At 43.6% G+C, this 21,570-nt stretch overlaps 1 protein-coding gene across 3 annotated transcripts in view; it reads right to left on the bottom strand.

Annotated features, from left to right (window-relative positions):
- LOC110978644 (microcephalin-like) overlaps positions 1-21,570 on the bottom strand; it is a 140,207-nt gene that overhangs the window by 77,834 nt on the left and 40,803 nt on the right. For 2 of the 3 annotated variants that reach the window (XM_022233792.2, XM_087148356.1), the window contains exon 3: positions 3,784-3,848. The exons of the other annotated variant lie outside the window; for it this stretch is intronic. The gene's annotated coding sequence lies outside the window, so the exon portion shown is untranslated. The remainder of the gene's footprint in view (positions 1-3,783; positions 3,849-21,570) is intronic. 3 annotated transcript variants of the gene reach the window in all.

The following is a 21,570-nucleotide window of genomic DNA, read 5'->3' as shown; positions in this document are numbered from 1 at the left end:
CGAGCTCGGGGTCTGACAGAAGCTGTCACTGAGCTGCGAAGAACCGGGTTCTTGAGCACTCATCGACGGATGGGAATGACAGTGAGTGACACCTGGCGAGACGTGGGGGCCGTGACGAGATTGTCCCGTACTGGCATTGCCCACAAAATTCCAGGCGGCACAGTGCTTTCAGTTCGATTCGGAGGGAAAGGTGGTTCTGGTCCAGATATGTTGGGGATTTGTGCCCAGAAGTATTAGACAGTTTGTAACTGATGAACTTTGGGAAGGTTTAGAAGTGAGGAGTTGTATCCGACGGGAGAATTGGTTTGGGTGTAAAATAATCCGTCAAAAATTCTTCCTGATTTGACTGGAAGGCTGGCACATGCGTGGTTCACTTGAAAATCAATTTCATCACAGGCGTAAACCGAGAACAAGTACTTACTTTTTACGTTCTGATGCGATACATGGTCACCCAGGGCTCTGTTACGGATTGATTTAAACACCAAAGAGATATGGGTGGGAATGTAAATCGGCCAGGTCATACATTCTGTCTCAAGGTCCCTCTAAACCTTTCGGGGGAGGGGGGCTGGGGTAGTATCCTTATCATTTATCTTGTTTGTTCCATTGTTCGGATACGGAATCTTTATCAGTGAATGACAGCTGTGGTGCAGCTATCGTGCTTGGGCATTAAGCCTCGTTTCACCATAGGGGTATAACTTATTTGACTTCTGCATCCTCTGTAAATTTATGCCACACTTCATGGTTTTGGCTTTGCTTGGGGAAATGTGCACGTGGGTCATTCTATAAATTCAGCGTCCAAGAGTGTGACAGTTTTGTGTCCCTTTTTGTTACACCTGACCTGTGTCATATGACATGGAAATATCAGTGATTGATTGATTGAAAACTAGTTCTAATTGTTTGGTAGTTGATTTGCATTGATTCACCACACTTGGAAATTAGAAAATGTGTTCTTAATTCACAAAATCACATGTCAGATGTGACAGGGACACGACAAAAATGGACGCCTACGTTTTCGAATGACTCGTGTACATGTATCATGTGTGAGCTGGTTGTGCTGCATCTGAAGAAAACTGTGCACAAATTGTGTCCAAAAAAATCAGTTGACAGTCACGTGCTGATGAGTACACATGGAACCTTGCGTGCCACTGCCTTAAAATTTTGTGGGCCTACTTGCGAGGCCTTTAGCGGGAAATGGGTCTTCCGAGAAAACTGTCAAATCATCACAATTTACTTCCCAGGTTTTAATTGCGGGTGTCATAAAGAAAATACATTGTAGGCCTACTTACTTATGCTGAACAGCATCATTAGCTTGTAAGTAAATATCCTTCAAAAGATATTCTAAATAATTTATCAAAAAAAAGCTGTCAATTCTTGATGTGCATTATGTGAAGAGTAAGTTGGCTCAATTCCAAATCGTTTCTTACCTCTTCGACCACAACACGGTGCGGGGCTTAATTTGCGATTATAAATAACAAGACACACATCTTATTGGCTAATAGCATTTTATTAGCCTCCAGGAACTCCCAATCTTCGGGGGACTTTCCCCGGGCCATTCCCTGACGCAAGCCGCTTAATTCTTTGGGTGTCTACCCATCCTGTGTCCACAGGGCGGGGGCCCACCGCGCTTCCTTCGCCCTAATTGCTGTCAGTTGGAAGATGCTTCCAATTCTCTGCGACGTTCGGGAATGACGGGGAGATGAGGAGAGATAGTCGAATTACACGCCGGCTGCTTCGGGTACATCCTTCCGTCAGGATTGAAAAAATTGAGTATCAAGTAGTCCATAACAATTGCATGACGAAACCAGGTGATGCAGGCAAATATGGTGAAATGAAAAGATAAAAACTGAACTAAAGTGGACACTATAAAGAGGGGAAGAGAACGGAAGGGAAGACATAAGGTAAGAGATAAAAGTCAGGGTGGCGAATTTCCAATCCGGAAAACACTGATCAAGGCGCTACCTACACCTCGCTCGTCGGGCCTATCAATCATTCCTGAAATCTCACCCTCCTAGAAAACAAACAGGTCCAGCCTGGCTGTGGCTGAAAACAAAACCGTTTAGTTGGTCTTTTAGTACCTCAAACAACGAACCTCAAACAGGGGCGGGCAACTTTCAAAAACACCAAAAAATACACGTGGACAAACTTCTGACCGAACTTTACGCAATCGCTCGTATAGACAAGGGGAAATGATATCGTTTTGCTCGAGCACAGATGCACAGAATTTTCTAATTCTGTCTCAAAACAGAATTTATGTTTCATTACTGAAACAATATGCAGCACAGGGATCCATTTCCATTCGGTACAACACCGTTTATTAGGATCAGAATAATATTCTGCATATTAAAAGACGATAATAGCTTTTTCTTGAAACATAGTGGTGTATAAAGTTTTAAAAGCACAACTGGTCATTCGCAGGTACCGTCTGTAGATTGATATAAATTTAATTACCGGTACAAGTTAACTCCAGTACCTAAAAGTACCCGTCGAATGGAATTGCTATACAGTTTAATTTGATCTTTGAGGTCCAGGTTCAATATCCATTTGTCCTAATCCCGCTGCTGAATCGATCCTCTCTTCTTCATGAGCTTCAAGCACATTTTTGAAGAATCCCTCGCCTCGTCACCACAAACAAATGCATACGAAAAGCCTGGCACAACTCCCTGTTTTGTCCATTATCCACTGCCATCTGGCAGGTAGTGTACGACGGTGTCAATGTTTGTAATCCGGTGGCGTTATCTCTGGCGCTTAACCGGAATTAGAGACAGAAGTGGTGCTGGTACTTCCAGAAAATATTCCTCTGGCTCTTATAACTTAATTCAGCAACAGGTTTCGCTAAATATACCAGCGCGTCCCAATGCCAGTGAGTTAAAAAAATTTCCATACCGTGCCATGCACGCTGTACCATCAATATAACGCAGTGTGAAGTGTGGGCAGACTATACTGTCAAGAACTGCAGTAAACAAAGGTAGATCACAAAATATAGTTAGGCCTATCCACTTTCATGGCAAATGAAGCATATTTTTTAGCTTCATATAATAATTCTGCCCAATATGTCAAAAATGTATACAAAAGACCGTTTCTATAAAACTTGACATTTTACAAGCCCAGTGTGCCAATCTAAAACGAATAAAAAAAATTCCACAAGATGATGCATATTTGATACAACGTATTTGATGAAAAGTGAAGACAATTACTTGTCATTCTGGAAGATTTATACTCCTCATCAACAAGCAATCAAGGTTGAAGAGCGAATGTGCTGTTGCCGTGTTTCGAAGGATATAATAAATAACCACGTGCTGATTACAATGACAGAGTGAAATCCGGGGGTGCTCAAGCCAAAACCGCCCAGGGGGGATATGAACGAATCGAGGAAATGCCAAATAGAAATTGTTTACGGTGGCAGGGTATCACCGCCGCTTTCGGCAAAAGCCAGTTGTCAGTAAGCTAATTAGACCAATAGGCGTATGAGTGCCAACTGGGCGTCGTTAAAGTGCGGCGCAGTCCCCGAGCCCGTCACGAGGGGGAAGCGATCAATTTAAGGCCGAACACTCCTCATTACCAATCAATCCAGCGACGAGATCACTCAGGCTGATCACTATAGGAAATCCTTGCTGAGAGCAGACGCACTTCGCCACCTCTTAACCCCATCTTTCTTTTCTGGGAAGAGTATTCTTTCCTATCCACACGGGACCGAATTAATTTGAACAACACAGGTCAACGTTTCCGCGTGCGCTACGACACATGCGCAGAATGTACGTGCATCTTTAAAAGATAGTGACTTACCCGACGCCTGTACTCTCTTCACAAAATGGAAGTTACTGCTCATCCGGGCGTTGGGAAAAGGAACTCTGTCGTGAAAAAAAGGGACAAAGTCAAGGACCAGTTGTTTGGCCTAATAACCAAAAAAAATAAAGTTGGCTAAACAAGTTGTACAATATGAAATACCACTTCATTCAACAACTCTGGTCTTTGGCTGTGGGTAGGTTTAGGTGAAAACTGCCCGACTTTTATGCATTTAAAGGCCATCGGAGTAAACAGTTCATAATTCGACCTTCTCTGTGTAAATATTTCCCAATTGTTTTTAAGTGTGTACTGGGACATAGACCAGGAATCAGATTGGAAATTATCCACGAAATAACCACCCAAGGTATGGGTAACCCTGCAGCTGAGTAGGGTCTATGGTGAACCGGTATCTTTCTGTTGCAAAAAGGAATCCCTTAGAATATCAATTCCTTGTGTCGTATCTCAGCTTCCATACATAAAACACCTTAATTCTAAACTCAGGATGTTCCTAACTTTAAAAGAGAATGTTTGAAAACCCGGATACCAGTAGAGCCCCAATAAAACAATCCACAGATCAGAAAAAATCCAGACAAATCTCGTCCAAACTATTCCCCGTGTCGACCGCTGCGATCCACATACCTAAAATTTTAAAAATCAAAAGGCGTAGTGTTAAATTAACACCGTGTAGTATCTCTTTTTGAACCTTACATTTATAATATTCATCACCCGCTGTACAACTAACACCATGCAGTATTCTGTGAAAGTTTCATCCTACACTCATATCGCACGGTGTAAAGTTAACACCATGCAGTACCCCCTATTGCAACTTCACAATTTATGCCAGACAGCGTAAAACAACAACTCAGTTTAGGGCCTATGCACCGCCTACACTAGTGAGCTAGCAGCAATGTTGTCTCAAGGTCAATCCTCCAGAATTGAGTAAACTGGGGATTTTTGCTCTACCGGGAACTGGTAGAATCTCAAGTTAGGTCATGTTAGAATCACCTAACTGCGGCTACGACTGACACGCGTCTATAAGATTCCAAGTGGCGGTCAGCCACTTGCAACTGGCTTCCATACGCGCACGTGCTACCGGTTGTCTTAGCCGTAGCCATACCAATTGGACGCAACCAAGTGCACAACTGCTAAACGCTGTAAAATGCCCCGACCCAGATATCCTTTGAGAAAAAAAACCCTAAAACCAATAACATTTTCTATCGAAGATAGCCGACTACAGTTAACTGTTAGCCATGTGTGTTTGTGACGTAAGAGCTATGTGTAAGCCTTTAACACAACCCGGATCCAGGGACCGTTATATTCATCATGAGTATCATTCTTATTAACCTAATCGCCGCCACAAATAATCAAACGGATAACAACGAGATACGAAAACCGGGCGCATCTTTGGGAGCCAAATAAATTGCCTCCGACTGGATCCCCAGGTAAGTAATGATCAACGGTGGGCTGTCGTGACGTGCATGTACATGCCCTTGCATGCGCTCGTTAATTATTCACTGCTCGGGCACACTCGCACATCAACCGTCCTTTATGAAACTTGATACTTTTCCCCTTTCAAGATTACCAGGACTTATTTATTTTTCACCGCATTTATCAAATAAAGCCCCCTTGGATTTGGTGTGCGTTTGTGTGTTACGTGCACGCTGGTATGAGGAATAAGAGTCTCTTGGTGTTGTGGTACATTTCATGAACAAATAACAACACTTAGCCAATGCCATCTTTGACAAGGTCTGCACATGAGGCCTCCGACGTGTTCAGGTGCTTGCTACGCAGGGTCGGTATGTGGCACGGAAATTCCTCCGGTCCATTACCGTGTTCTGTTTATTTCTAGAATTTTTGTCCCTGTTATGATGACCATCGTCGAGCAATTTTTCAACCTAGATGTTCCACCACGTCGGCCATCACTACCACGGCTCCGATCTCCATTACAATTCCTACAGCCTACAGTCTCATTTTCCATTCACCATGGCAGCTGGAACCGAAAAAAAAAATTCTCGAAGTTTCCTGGATTTATTTTTGGGCGAAGCATTGCACCCAAGCCGGAGCTTTACCTTATCCCTACATCTAAAAAAGGAGTTAATTTAAGGTCAAAAACGATCTGGATCTGTTCGAATTCCAAAACCGAGCGCACAAGGTGGCAGTCAACAGACGCATTCAAATAATTATGTTTGTATGACTGACTTTTCTTCAACTTGCTTGGCAACCCCTGTTCCGTGAGCACTACTGACCAGATATTAAAGGCGAAACTACAAAGGGCTCTGGGTTCCAGCAAGTATAGTGCCTTACACCTTACAGCTGCCAAACTTCATTAGTGGATTAGCGGTTAATAATCCCATTTTCTCATTTTTGAAGTGAGCGCGTATAGTGCCTTCGGGGAACAACGCACAAAATTGGTTACAACATTCACTGTGATGGACACACAAAACAATCTCACAAAACTTTACGGCGCTGACGTTTCCAAAAAAATCTTGCTTTGAGCTGTATCTTTGTCCAGCAGTGGTTCAACAAGTATACTTTCGACCGTTGGTAAACTAGAACCGCGGTGTGGTTGATAAGACGAAGACACGAGAAGTCCACACACTGGTCTATTCAAAGATGTGCGACCCAGGCCTGTCATGATATGCTAAACGCGGATCTGAAAACTGCACACACGCACGCAACGGGTTCCCTGCCACGTCTATTTATAGCGCAGTCGCTAGGATACACCAGCTGGTGGACGCCAACCAATCAAGACGTGTGTTCATATCACGAGGTCAACGGCAGCTGAAGTTTGTTTGTCAGAAAAGCCGTCAAGCACTTGCAGTTCGTTCCGAGGATAAAATAAAAACCTGCAGGGAGGCGATGCTTAGCCGGTCGGGGGGAAGCGTGCTTCACACTGATATCAGCACACGTGCCGGGGTTTTCTTTTTGATGAACTTTTCAAAAGCAAAAATTACAAGGTTTCCAACGGATTTAATATTTCAACGACTCGCTTTCTCTTGCTTTGCACGTACAGAACGCAATGGTTCGAAACCAGCGCGAGAATATACGTATCCTTCATTGCTGCAAATGAAAAAAATGTTGTTTTTATTTTCAGTTTGGGACGTCAGTCAAGGGCACATTATTGAGCAACTCTTTTTCTTAAACTGTGACATTCAAAAGATGGTATCAACAGTGTTACAGAAGCAAAACTAAATCAAAACAAAAGAAATACGGGGGAAATAAACAAAAATATCCAGAATGTTGATAATAAAACGTAAACAATCTGGCCAGTCAAATGTATTGTACAATGTACATTTATTAGACCTGTTGACAAACGCTCTGGATTTTGACAGGTTGACTTTATCTTGATAGTACGTCGGTAGGTCGAGTCGATAGAATACCGACGCGTACGCATCAACACAAGAAACACACATACTGTGTGTGTGTTGTAGAGGGTATGAATAGGCTTATTTCTGGTTTCGCAAAATGGCAGATGAATTTGGTTGCTACGGTGATTTGCTCAAGAGGATTTCTTTATCTCTCGGAGGGCGAGGGATCAATGAAACTTAATCCTTTACTGCCGCGTAGTTGGTCACATCTGAGTTCGCGGAACCACGCAAGAAAGGCTGTTCAGGTACGCTCAACGGGCCGTCAGCGAACAGTTGACACCTACTGTACGGTAGAAATGCGAGGTTGAGTCCACCGGCCCGGGCTCCACGGAGTCGGGGCGTGAACGCCGAGTGAATTCGTGTTCGGATTTAATGGCATCTCGATACGGAATTCATTCACGAAAAAAAAAACCGGCACTGCGCCTTTTTTTCAATCCAATTTGAAAGCCTTTAGGGGAAGGAAAATAAACCGTGTTATCTTTGTGGACGGAGTCGAGAACGAGCCTGCAGACAAGTTGGAGTCGTACATACGTCAATTGACAAAGAGGTGCAATTCTTATAAAGAGACGTGCGTGCTTTCACGATTAAAAGTGAGATTTCGTGAAAATGGCCGGGCAGAGACGTAAAGCCCCAGGCTGGATTGTGACGTCACATTCGAAATGAGGTTGTAATAAAACTTGTTTCTGATTTCTGATTCAGGGCGTGTGGGTATACATTCTGACGACCTTAAAATCTTGCCAAAATGTTAGGACAGTCCAAGATTGGTCAGGCCACAAAGTGAATTTAAAATTTAGCTTTTTCAGTATTCGTGTGAAATAGTCCTGGGTCTTATGTCCTTGCTTTTCTAATAATGGCCGCTATGTATTCCCATTACGGACCAATTAAATTCTGGAGCAATGACTATTCATCGAAATCAGGCAACCGAGATGACTGCACAACCGCAACGGGATACTTTGTGCCATTGGAAAAAATGCCCATTGCGGACTTGGACCAATGACGAGTGGGGAGCGATTACTTCATTTTGCAATCGGAACAACCAAGCTAAAATGAAATCTTTTTATCTGTATTAGAATATGACTAAAACATTACAACAACAGTGAGACACCGTGGATCTTCTGTCCCAAACACCGCCCAGTCCGGAACCATTTGTGGGATGGTGAGACTGACAGCAAAAACAGCTGAAAGCGTTCCTCGCCTCGATAGCGACAAAAGCCGGGTTTCCGGTTGAGGTTTTTCCCTTCTCCAGATGCATCCCGATCTTGCCCACTAGACTAGCCCCCAAATCTGTGCTCAGACTGGCCTAGATAATGTCTCAGTCAAATTTCAAGGCGTGCGATTGGGCCGGGGGTTTGGAAAGGAAACGGGTGGCCTAGAAAAGCCAATATAAGTCCCCCCCCCGATATTTCAGTATGCCAGAACTTCTAATAACCAAACAGATCAATTTACCTCCGGCGGGGCACTTAGTTATCGTCGGTATACTTCTTCCGAACCCCAGCACCAAATACACGCGCTGTCCTACGAAACCGCTCTCCATTTCTTCTTTAGCGGAGTGACGCACGCCACGGCTGAGTCACCCAATTTTTTTTTTCTCCTCAGCCGCGGGCTGGGCCCGGCCCAGCCCGAGCCTCGACAGTCCCCACGATGACTGGCAAGGATGACGCGGCAAAGGAGTCCCCGCCACTGACAGCTTGCCCGAGACAGACCGGCCTCAGAGTCGGCACATTTTCCCGCTCTCAATTGGAACCCAAATCGATGTGAATTATTACTCAAAAACACCCGTCACCATCCGACGAGACAGCCTTTAGGTGTCCCGCCTGTTCACCGCAAGTTCAAAATTATTAGTGGTTTTACGACTTATGACGAGGCCGCTAGACGGGTATATGGCTCCGGGCGCTAACGCCTCGTCGTCGCTTGGTCGAGACCCTACGTCCCCACTTTTTTCCAAGCCAAATGACCATCGACATCACTTAACCCAGCATCGAATGGGTAAAAAGCGCCAATCTTTTCCGATCCCCTAGCTCGGCTTAGATAAGCGGAAGATTTCAACGGTCTTCCTAATTTACCGGTGAGGGAAATTTACGTACATTTCAATTTCAGCATTTGGACATCAATCAGTTGTGTTTTGAACCGACCGTAGACCTCATAAAGCCCTTATAAGACTGAAGTATAATTAAATGTACTTCGTGCAGAAAATGTTGAAATTCAGTGGTATCTCAAATTTGTTTGGTTCTACCTGCCAAACTATGAGTTCCACAGGCCCCGTAACTAGGACTTTTCTTTGCTTTTTTATTTTAAAAAGCAGCAGGACTCGTGAGGTCGTACTAATTTTATTTTATTATTTTTATTTTTTTGTTGGGGGGGGGGTTTACAAGTAAACTCCCCAAGACGGAATCTTGGCTCAAAAGCGGACCTTTAGTCACGGGGGTGGGGGGCAGACGCACCCCCTACGCTCCCCCCACCCCCCAGTTACGGGCCTGTTCCAGTTGTCAGTCTAGAAATGGGTTAGTATACCAACTTCAAGGTAGGACGTGTCCAACTATTGAATTTGTAGATTGGAAATGCCACAATACCGCGTGACACGCACTTACTTGTCACTGGCTTTAAATTAATGCTAATTGCGTGTGATACACGGTACACCTTACTGCAAAAGAGAGACATTATCAGCTGTCATCTCAACAGTCACATAAAAACTCCAATGGAGCTCCCATCGCTCGCAAAGAAAAAACCAAAACCAAACAAAACAAACGCGAGAGCACTGAACAACTTGGGAACCGACGGTTCAACTCCGGTCGGTGATAGCATCGGGCACGTTCTCCCGAGACGGCATCCGAAGCGTCAGATGGCGGGGTGATGACCCACTTAATGACACCGCGAACTTTTCCAGCTCCAAGTCCCAGCGAATGACATCAACACGTTACAACTGCAGGGTGCCACGGGGGTGCATATCCCATCGAACGTCTACCGGATTCTGCACCTGGCCCGATGTCATCGCAGTCGAACATCATTAAAGCACCATTGACTACAGAAAGAAAGGACCTACAGCTTGAGATGTCTTCAACCGACATTCAAGCAGGACTCACGAAATCAGAGGCCAGAAAGAAAAGGTTGTAATTGAATTGCAACGGGAGCTTGGGTCATCTGTTGTTACTATTGGTTCATTTAGAAGCAGAAAAAAACAAAACCAAGCTACCGGTACTGAAAATGTACAGCATGACTTTCGGAAGGTTGAACTGCACCACAAAACCAGCAATCAACATGGAAATTAAGCTTGATAAGATTAAAATCAGTTGAAACAGCTCACACTAATCAGAGAAGATCAAAAGACAAAAGGAACCCAACAGCAATATGCCTTTTGCGAGTTAAATTTGAATAAAATCTGATACACTGGGTTATATTTGATTGCGAATAAACATAACAATTTGAATTCGCAGACTAAAGACACTGTTACTATACCTCGTGATTCGGGTCAAGCTTTTGCATAGCGACCACCACTGGTTCCCTGGTTGGACTGGTTCCCTTGTGCCCTTCTTGTCCATTGAAAACAATGTATTGGTGCAATAAGGCGTCTCTTATGTAACTAAGCAATCACAGTGTCTTTAGTATGGAAAATTCAAATTATGTTCGAGTGAATTTAAAGAGCTCAGTGTTTTTTATTCAAATTTAACTCGCCAAAGGCTTATTAAACGACATAACAAAAAGTTTCAGGACTGTTTCGGCGGAAACCCTGCCGCGCGCCGTGAACGTGAAGTCGAGATTTCGCTGCTGACGTCATCAATTCATGCGCAACAGTTTTGCGTGGTGACGGCCACGGACACGTTGTCGACGTGAAAAGGAGTTGTTCCACGAACGTATTGTATTTATGTCGTTTTTAACATTTCTCTAGCATTTGTGTAAAAAAACCGACTGACAGAGATTTGGCTGACAGTTTAAGTGCTGCAGGTTCTTAGCATGCGCAAAAGAGAGTAAAGGACAGAAATCACGCTTGATCACTCTCCCACAAGCGTACTGGTCGCCGACACTAACTCTATGGCGCACATCTACCTGACCGTATACGTGTCACTTTACGCAGACGGGCGCACGCACTACTCGCGCCGAAACTTTCTGCTGTCCTAAGTACAACGGTATGTGCTTAATTGAGATTTCAAAAGGAACCTCTTCAAGGCGATAGTTTGCTCTTTAATGTATCCGACGAAAGGAGTCCAGCCTTGTATGCCTTGAGAGGTCCCAGGGTTAGAAGTGTGTTACCATGGATGGTGTTACAGAATCTCTGCATGATCATCCATTCTGGATATGACGCATCCGAAGAGTTGACGCTGTTTGAAGAAACAAAACCAACGCAAACCAAAGAAAAATAAGCATCAAGCAGAAACCAAACCAAACAAACAACGTTAGCCACTCTTAAGGACAGATAGGATGAAATGAGCTCAATGTTTATTATTCGTTAATTCGGCTAACATCTCATCAACTTCGAGTCAGAATTTACCCCTAAATGTGCTGGGAAAACAAGGAGCTGATCTTGTGACCGAACGAAGACCATTTTACCAACTTGTTGAGCAACACATGACCATATTTGTGTATTGTATATAGTTCAGCAAGAGAACGAGAACATATACAGGAAAACCATGGACACGGGTAAAAGGTTGAGCACCGCAGCACTTCGAAACTCCTTAGTGATGGGCCTTGGTACGTTTATTGGTGTTGATTTATGTTCTGATTAGTCATTCATTAAACTCACAACTGTATTCCCTTGTCGACGCACGTAGCCCACTAATGCACGTGTACACCGACCAGGCCACGAACGATGATTTGTAATTTTGGTAACACATTTTTTATTACTTGTGTCAGAACGACCCAAACCGCCAAATGCTGCCAATGTAAAAAAAAAAAAAAGTCTTACACAAAGCGCGGCAGTGTGATCTTGCATGCTTGCGTGATGAGCCATCGCGCCACATGCCTGAACTGACAAACTATTCCCCACATTACATTTCATTAAGAAAAAAATGTGTTTACAAACTGAAAGCGGTTTTTGCATTGTCTTGTCCTTCCCAGTATCATGTATTAGTCATCCATCTTTTTTTTTTACATTAAGTAATAATATCCACAACGTTATGCATATTCAGCATCAACTTAGGTGCCTAATTATTTTTGCAAAACCTCTTAACTTCAAGGTGGGGGTATTCCTTACAAGAGTAGTGCACTTGTCTTCTACAATAAAAGAGGATTAGTTTTGTCCAAAAATACACGTCATTCTATTACAAAAATCACTGTTGATGGATGGAGCGTGTCAGCACTTCCAACGACGACGGACAGTCAATGAATCATACTTCGGTTAATATTAATGAAGAACAGCTAACAACGATTTTGCGGTGTGTGGAGCATCGGGTCTTTATCTTTGTTTGGACGCAACGCACTTCCAGCGCGTAAGTAGCTAGCCTTCGGAAATACACGACAAACCTTTCATGTGTTCACTGGCTGTTCAGTAAAAGACCCGCCGCTGTATCTACTCTCTGCACAAGTAATCAATGAAATGCGGTCACGTGACATTAGAAACGCTGGCGACAAGCTTTAAAATGATGATGTATGACTGTGATTCTGACGATGACAGGCAAGATAACAAAACGGAAGTCATTTTGGTGGTATTGCAATGCCGACCGAATGAGGGTGATCGAGGCGCTGATGCAATAATGCTCGTTTCTCCTGGATATAACTTGACCCAAAGAGTCGTATTTTACTCTTAGTTTAGGAAATGATTTGAGGGAACTCTACGCACGCGTCACATGTCTCTTAAGAGATGAATGGTGGTTTTGGGGGTTACTAAAGTATCACCTAACCAAACCGAAGTAAGAAATTTTGCAGAAACTCAGCAGATAGATTTGTCTGCGTGCATCTAACAGTGAAAGTGTACACTCTAAAAACAGCGTTTCGAGTTTAATTACCCACTTATTTAACGGGTTTAATGTTTCTTCAAAATGCGATCGGGAATTTGATTAAAAATGCTAAATATTTTCCATGGTAGGTCCTACATGTTCAACTTTGTGAGATCTGCTTAGCACTTAAACACACGTATTTCAGTGCAAATGTCTGAACATATCGTGGGTGAAATCTGTCAGAAAAGTTGTTCAGAAATGTGTTAAAACTCCAAGCGCCATACTGGAATTTGTCAAGGATAAGTTGGTATCATTTCTAGATGACAGCGTACAGTTTCTTCAGCCTGCTTTTCGAATGGTGGCTGATGACATAATGTGCCGCTGAAAGCTCGGAGGTGTTCACTTGACCTATAATCAACCTACTGGGTAAAAAAAACCAACCGTTGCGACGGGTCGTTACTGATTGTCATTACAAATATGAGCGTCTTTTTACACGACTCTTCCCAGTTGTGTACTTAACCCCTAAACCAAAATGATTAACCCACATCTGCCACTTCACTTTGTCACTCCCGCCTGATGAGGAGAAATTTGACAGTAGAAACTGCGCATAAAAACGACGAAAACACCACAATTACCGTAACAAGTGTCCATGAAAGCGTACGAGGTGCATTTCTGCTGGTCGGATGACGCTCCTTCTAAATTCAAGAGAAACTTTGGGACACCAAGCCAGGCAGAATTGATGGGCCTAGGAGAGGGGTTAGGCGAGACAGCGTGGCGCGCGGTCAGACATGGGTGATTTAATCAGCACTGAGCCCAAGGATAACGAACCCAAGTGGATGGTCAAAAAAATTGACAGAAAAAAAATCCGTAAAGTCATCCTACTTCTGCCGTCATAACACACCTGTCATTTGTCTCATCGTGCACGGCTGTTACTCGCCCCAGTCCCCTTCCTAAGCAATTCACAACTGATCGTATCATTGAACTGATTGACCTGTTCTCTCACGAAACGAGGAATAAACCCCGAATACGAAATATTCCACTCCCTCGAACTCTGTCATATGCATATAAACTGCTCTATTAAAATCTGCATAAACTTCCTTGACATAATCTCGAGATATATTTCAACCAAACAGACATATCTTTACACCAGCAGGCCCAACTATAATTTTAATGTACGTCGTGAACCTAAATCATAACCCCAAGACATGGCTCAATAAAAATCCTTTTGCAATAAGTTCACTGACTGACTGTAATTTACTGAACGCAAAACAACAACTTTCTCTCCATTTTGAGAAAGATTTTTTCCCAGGATTGAAGCCAGTCCTTTTTACGCTTTGTATACTGTAATCATGGACTCTGGTAAATGTATTGAATGTATAATACGTTTTATTAATGTCCAAAGTCTGAGAATCGACCATGAATACCAAAACCAGAGAAATTAGCACATATATAAACAACAAAGCGAGTTTTGAAGCACAGAAAGCCAAAACAGTGACTTCTTTGGTCAAAAAGGCTTCGAAAATCGTCCAAAAATGGCAACACAAATTAGTAAATGAGACAAACAAGCGGATTATGCAGATTATGCGGAAAAGCCCCGTTAGAATTGCACGTCATTTACACAGAGGTTACACGAACGGCAAAAAAAGCTCACGTCCCAAGTCTGCTCTGAAATTCAACAGTCCCTTTTCGTCAGTTGAGGTACGAAAAGCTAAAAGCCATTAGCTCTATGCAGTTATCCCAGGTATACAGTGTATAAGCTGAAGTAAATTACCGGCACCGTTGGAGGCTGGAACTAAGGACAGGACAGGATAAGTAGGGATTTGATTACACCAGTGGAGATCCTCGCAGCGGAAAAAAATAATAATTAGGAATTGTGTCGCTTTTTCAAAAGATGAGTAAGTGACTCATTGCAAGACTGATCATTGTTGGAGGATAACGGTACTGTATGTATTCAATTGATGATTTCTCGAGCGTAGTGTAATTCACTACTAAAGGAAAAGGCGGGTATCGATCTACGGGGCTCTTGATCGGCGAGGTGTCAACAGCGGCCGGCTAAACAAGTTGGAACTTGTTACTGCGCGCTTTGGCGGAGTCTCCTGGTATCGCAATGTTGTTTTTCCGCCACGCCGAGGAATCATGCTCCACACCGCCTGCATGTTTACACAGTAGGCGGCTCGGTGACGGTCGGCACGCTACAGCAGAAATTGTTATTTTTTGGTGTCAAATTTTCTATCCGGATTTCTGGATATCCAGCAGACGTCAGGGGGGGGTGTTTCATCGTCACAGACAAGAAACTCTGTCCTGTATAGCATACTGGTAGGAAAACGCAGTTTCATTTGATAGCACAAACAATCCCAATCCAGAAAAAAAATCTTAGGTGGCTGTAAAGCCATGAACAACGAAAGGCCGGCGATAAAGGTTTGCAGAACAAGGAAGTGTAAGCCTCAAAAAGATTTGTGTTTTGAGCCAATTAGTTTTTAAGTATCGAAATACAATTCACTGTCTACATCTGAAATAAAATATCACAAAGGATAATTCTGATTTGCTGAAAGCGTCCTACGTTGATTTCAAAAACAGCGAGAGGGTATCTCCATGACCTTCAATGAATCCCATTTCTTTCCAGCTTTTCCAACAATATTTCATAATTTGTAGTCTTCCACAAAATGAGTCAGTGATTTGCAATACGTGCAGCAAAACTTGCAATCGATACAAAAATGACGAATAACAATGCAATGTTAACTTCACTAAGCTTCCCTGTTGATACGACGAAATGTCAATAAAATCTCGCTCTATGTAAAGCCATCGGACCTCGTGACGATTTCATAAGTGCATGTTTCTATGTGAAATTCTGGTACCAGGTGACACGGTGAACAATGACGTGTCTCTAAGTTTAAAAACAGCTCACTAAAAATTGTAGGTAAACACCACGACAGGTCCCCCTTCTGTCGATTTAAAAGGGTCAATTAATCCTTTTTATGGGTGTGTGCTCATATGGCTATTGTCAAATTTCACGCATTGTCATCAGCGATCTATGGCAATCGATCAACTTCACTGGCTGTCTATTGGAAGGCGCAGTGATTCTGACGGGGAATCCCGGTGTAAACAGGCCCCTGGTCGGTCAACGGCTGTTTTGTGCGCGCGCTGCAGCCTTCCGCAGTCGCAGTGCAGGGCACAATTTACACTATGGAATTCTCAAGAATTTTTTTCCGCAGGAAATGCTGACGGAAGACCCAGGTGGCTCGCCGTTGACGAGACAAAGATTATCCGCCAGGATGCCCACAAGTGCTCGAAACAAAGTAATTAACCGCGGAATCGATTCCAATTTCAGCCAAGATAATTTGCTCGGCAATGACAACATGGCTGCAGATGATTAACAACGTCACCTTGACCAGTTGAATTTAATGATGCAAAATCAACGCGATGATTACTCCCAGTTCGCATAAATATACCTTCATGGTTCAGTCGAACTTCGAAAATAAGAGCACTAGACATTCGGGGGTGGGGAGGCCGCTCTGAGAAAAAAAATAAAAAGGGAGAAATAACACAAAATAACAAAAGCAAGAACTCCAATACCAGTGTAAACAATTTCCTGATAATACAAGGCTCCTATCACAACAGGGTAATAATTTTATGCGAAGTCAGAAGGACCTCTTCTTATTAATGAGGTTCGACTGTCATGATTTCCAGCATGGATGCCCTTTGCAGCGGTGTGCTGGTTGAAGAAACACGCGGACCATTAAAATTTGTGTCACGCATCCTTCTCATTAGATGCGGGGAGCAAAAAACTATGTCTGCGAAATGCCACAAAGTATACGACGGACTGCACCCAGAGAGGTTTGGAGTTACATGTATATAAAGTCTGACGATTTTGTCCTTGGCCTAAGTTGTAAAGTTGGAAAACGCAACTTTGCTTCCGGTGAAGGACACAGAACCGATGAAGTGTTTGCAGAGCAGGATATTTTAAAACCACTTTGCTTGAACAATTGTGAAAGGTAAGGGTTTCCGATCTCGACACGGAAAAGCCGTCAGCTTGTGGCGTTTGTCAGCTCCGATACGATGACGGTACAAAGGCAAACTTGAAGTGCAAAGTTCCAGCACCCTTCAAAAGTTTGATTTTTTTTGTAAAAGTTGCTCTCTTTGCAATGTTTATATTTAGACCTGAATGGCGAAGGCAACTGGGCTTGTTTTGAGCAACGAAACCGCAGGAGACAATGCGCTGGCCCAGGACAAATAAAAGGGGTGGATGGTGGAGTAAAGAAGGGGGCGGTTTGGTGTCTCCGTTCGGTGGTAATCCTCTTTGTGTGTTCATCCGATGACTCATCAGCGTCAAAACTGTTTTTTTTTCCAACTTTCTGTAATAGGCCCAATCGGCTGTGGAAGACAGCAAAACAAACAAGCGTTTTGCGACTTAAATTGGAATAAAATCTGGAGTTCTTTAAATTCACATGAACATACGGTAACCATTTAAATTCTTCGTACTAAAGACACTGAAGCTATACCTCGTGATTCGGGGGCAAGCGTTTGCTTAGTTTCATGTAAGAGACGCCTGGCACCGATATACACTGCTTTCAAGGGAAGTTGGGCATAAAGGAACCAGTCCATTCCAGAGATGGTGATCCCTATGCAAAAGCTTGCCCCAAATCATGAGGTATAGCAACAGTGTCTTTAGTCTGGGGAATTCAAATTATTATGTTTATATGCAATCAGACAACTCAGTGTACCCGATTTCATTCAAATTTAACTCGCACAAGGCTTATTGTAGCTCATAACGACGACGGGGGAGAACGACGCCATTTTATGACTTTAAAAAACTAAACTAGCCTGTTTGATTACCCCACACAAATCTATGTATTATTAAATAATAAGCACAAAGATCATCTTAAGTATTACGGGTTCCACATTTCCGAGCCATAAAGCACTTTTAGGGGCCTGAGGGCCAAAGCTTTTTTCTTGTCTGGTTTGGCTTCCCATGGCTTAACTGGTCTCATAATTATGCGATCATCAATATTACATAAGATCGACCATATGTGCGTCGTCATTGAATTTGATCTTCTACATGCATGCATAATCTTTTCTATCATTTATACATTAATTGTGTGCATGGAGGCCTTTGTCCCCAAATCAAGGAATCATTTATGCAACGAAGAGCAGTTCACAATCGGCCATTTTATAGTTTCGAGGATTAATAGATTCTGGTACTCGAAAGCAGCATGTCGTGACACGCAACATGCATCGGGCCTACACTGTTGCACACAGTATTGCATCATTCTGCTTTGTCTCGCAACCACTCGTTAAACCGTTACCAGTGTTGGAGACCAAACAAGTTTGGACTTGCTGGCTTGGTCTTCGATTGGCCCAGGTGAGGCCTGTCCAAAAAACCCAAACGACTGTTTTTCCCCTTTTATCTCGAGGACAGGGTGACGGTACACAAAAGGTGGCCAAAGTGCAAACACCTTAATAAGGCACTTGCCGCAGGATGGGCAAACAAAATCTGCGACCCTTTTGGAGCGACACGTCAGGGGGATTCCCAGCGTGTAGGCCGACTTATACTGCGGCAGTCACCTGACTAATCAACCTCGACCCCGCCTTTGCATTCGAAAGCGAACACAAATGCAAATTTGTGACGTCACCGATCAATATTCGCGACGCAAATTCGTAAAGGTCGAACACATTTCAACCCGAGCGAAATTTTGCAGCAAATCTTTCGCATCGTCAAACCCGCTTCGCTTTCACAATCGCCTGAAGTATGAACCGGCCTGAGCGACAAGTTGTGACGCCTGGCGTGTCAAATTTTCATACAGCGAAGTCGCATCACGTTTCAACGACAGCGAATTTCGCTGTGAATGTTTCGTGATGAGAAATACGCTGCTCTTTCGCGTTTAAGTATAAACCGGTCTCGAGGCACGCAGGACAGGGGATTCAGGGCTGATGATTGTTGATGCTGTTTCGGTTTTGGGTTGGGTTTGTTTCGGTTGAGGAACTTAAGTTTCTTATTCAGCTTTAGGGTTAGAAGTTGGTTTTGGCTTGATTTGGTTTTGTTTGGTTTGGTTTCGTTTGGTTCGGTTTGGTTTGGTCTGGTTTGGTTAGGTTTAGTTTGGTTAGGTTTGGTTTAGTTTGGTTAGGTTTGGTTTGGTTCGGTTAGGTTTGGTTAGGTTTAGTTTGGTTAGGTTAGGTTTGGTTTAGTTTGGTTAGGTTTGGTTACTCTTGGTTTGGTTTGCTTTGGTTCACATTTCTGCAGATGCACGGACGGCAATAGACACCCTGATCGCCTACAACATGAGCACAACGAAACATCCCCAATCAGTTTTCCTGGCTGAGCTCCCCCATGTCACCCGCAGATGGACTGATGGATGGACTTCAAGACAATAATTGATGAGTTTCCGAGACCGCTCTAACGTTACTGATAGCATCGGGGCTTCGGTGGGGTCTCTAGTGTCAAGCCGTAACACTGATTAATACATCGGCACAGATTTATTGTCAATGATTAATGCTGACATAAAAAAAATCAAACGCGTGTTCTTCCATTGAGACCTTGCTACGCGTCGCACCGGACGATAATAGGTTCTGACAAGTGGGTTGGGGATGATCAATTGTGCCTCTTGTCAGCTGGTCCCCAGGGGTGGGGATAAATTCAGAGCTGTTACTCGCCGTGACTCTCGACGGGCTAAGCCCCACGACCAGCCCCGGCCAGCTCTTCGGCAGTACCCGGAATGCGCCGCATGCACAACAACGGAACGACCGCTAACAAGAGACAGTGCGGCAGACCAACGCTTGCAATATCTTTGGCGGTTTGACGGCCGTTGGTCTGTGTTTCCCATGTCGAACTGCCCTTGTGCATTTCTGCAAATTTCTCGGGGCAGATTTTTTTTAATGGGAAGATAAAACCCAGGTGGAGGGAAGATGTATTTTTGGCTTCAACGAGAGAGGTCAGCTTGTCCACGTGCAGGGTCCTGTCCAAACTCTGAATCATGGACGTCACGGAGGGCATGGGGAGCGATTGCACACCCCCCCCCCGGGAAAGATTGAAAAGCAAAAAAATTAAATAAATAAAAGGAAGCGAAACGAGTGAAAAGGATAAATGGGGATAAAATCACCTGTTGCCTTGAAAAAACCTTGAAATTGTCCCTTCCTCTGTTAATGGTTATCAGTTCAAAGTTAATGTACCAGAAAGTCAACCCCCCCTTGGAAAAAAGTGGTCCACCTGGGAAAAATCCTGACGCCGCCCATGGTCTGAATAGGGGGACAAAGCAATCTCGGAATTGAACTTCTCGTATTAGCCCGAAAATGGCCCCCAAAGAGTTCACTTGAGAATTAACCAACATTTTTATCAACATGTACACATTCGTCTGCCATTCCAAAGTGCTGTTTTTAATAATGGATCTGCTCCCTCGCCAAAGTCTCGCGAAAGAGCGTCAAGTGATAGCGGCTAAAGTTCTCGATCTATTTTTAGGCTCCGCACAGTTGACATCCACAGTTGGGCCTAATTGGAGACATTTTTGCTGGTAGCCACTGCAAGGCCACGGCTGCGCTGAAGTCGACAAACGGCCCGAAGTCAGTGTTTATACACTGACCATCGCCGCATGAACGCATAAAAATTACACCCAAGGAAGATAAACAAGGTTATTTTACGACCGTTGGGGTCAACTGACCGTTAAGGAAAAGTAATATTGTTATTAATATTATTTATTATTGTCCGAAGTTTTAACCACCGACTTTTATTTATAGCAAGCTGGCTTGTAAAAGTTGAGGTTTTCTTGAATCATAGGCCGTGTCCGAACTGGATTCCGGAGCTACGGCTACGGCTATTGTCTACGCGTCTCCACGCATTTCCAGTGGAGTGAAGACCTAGACCTAGCTCTAGACCACAGATTTGGATGCAGCCATAGCTTGCATTTACGAGTTGTAAGGAAACGGGGTGCCACACCGAAGTAAAACATGGGTACCCGGGTACCTGTAGATAAACCAAACCCTCAGGAAAGGGCACTTTTAAAACCTATTCAATTTGTCAAGTTAGTCTTACGGATTAAACGTCCATCTACAATTTTAGGATACAAAATGTGAGATACGTTTTAGCATTTCATTTCTAACAGGCGCCGATCCAGGGGGTTAGGTTGACACCCCCACCCTGAGACAAAAAAGTTACAAAAATGGAGAAAAATGTATAAATAATTAAAGTGAGTGCACCACGACCATTGTAAATAATGTATGTCATGTAATGTTGCATCGTCGTTTCCGCTTGTCCGCAAAAAAATATGAGACGTTAGAAAAAAAAAATCTACAACCTCAAGGCTCAACCCCCGGAAGAATTCCTGGATCCACCCCTGTATAAGCCTGGTTTCCATATAGAATTTCCCCCCTCCCCCCAAAAATAAATAAATAAAAATTGGGAAACTTTTGACTTGTCTAAAATAAAGTTGAGAAGTTGGGATGAGAAACGCTTCCAGACAATGACACGGGCGAGTACCCGCTTTCAATTTCCAAAACGGTCTTATGCCCGAGTGTGTACGATTCGTTGCACGTATATGTACATGTATAAAGGCGGTCGCTGGTGC

This window comes from Acanthaster planci, linkage group LG18 (assembly GCF_054643075.1).
Source record: "Acanthaster planci isolate LZ-2023a linkage group LG18, COTS_SCS, whole genome shotgun sequence".
Lineage (NCBI taxonomy): Eukaryota > Metazoa > Echinodermata > Asteroidea > Valvatida > Acanthasteridae > Acanthaster > Acanthaster planci.
The sequence above is the reverse complement of the archived record's forward strand: the minus strand, read 5'-3'. Positions and strand labels throughout refer to the sequence as shown.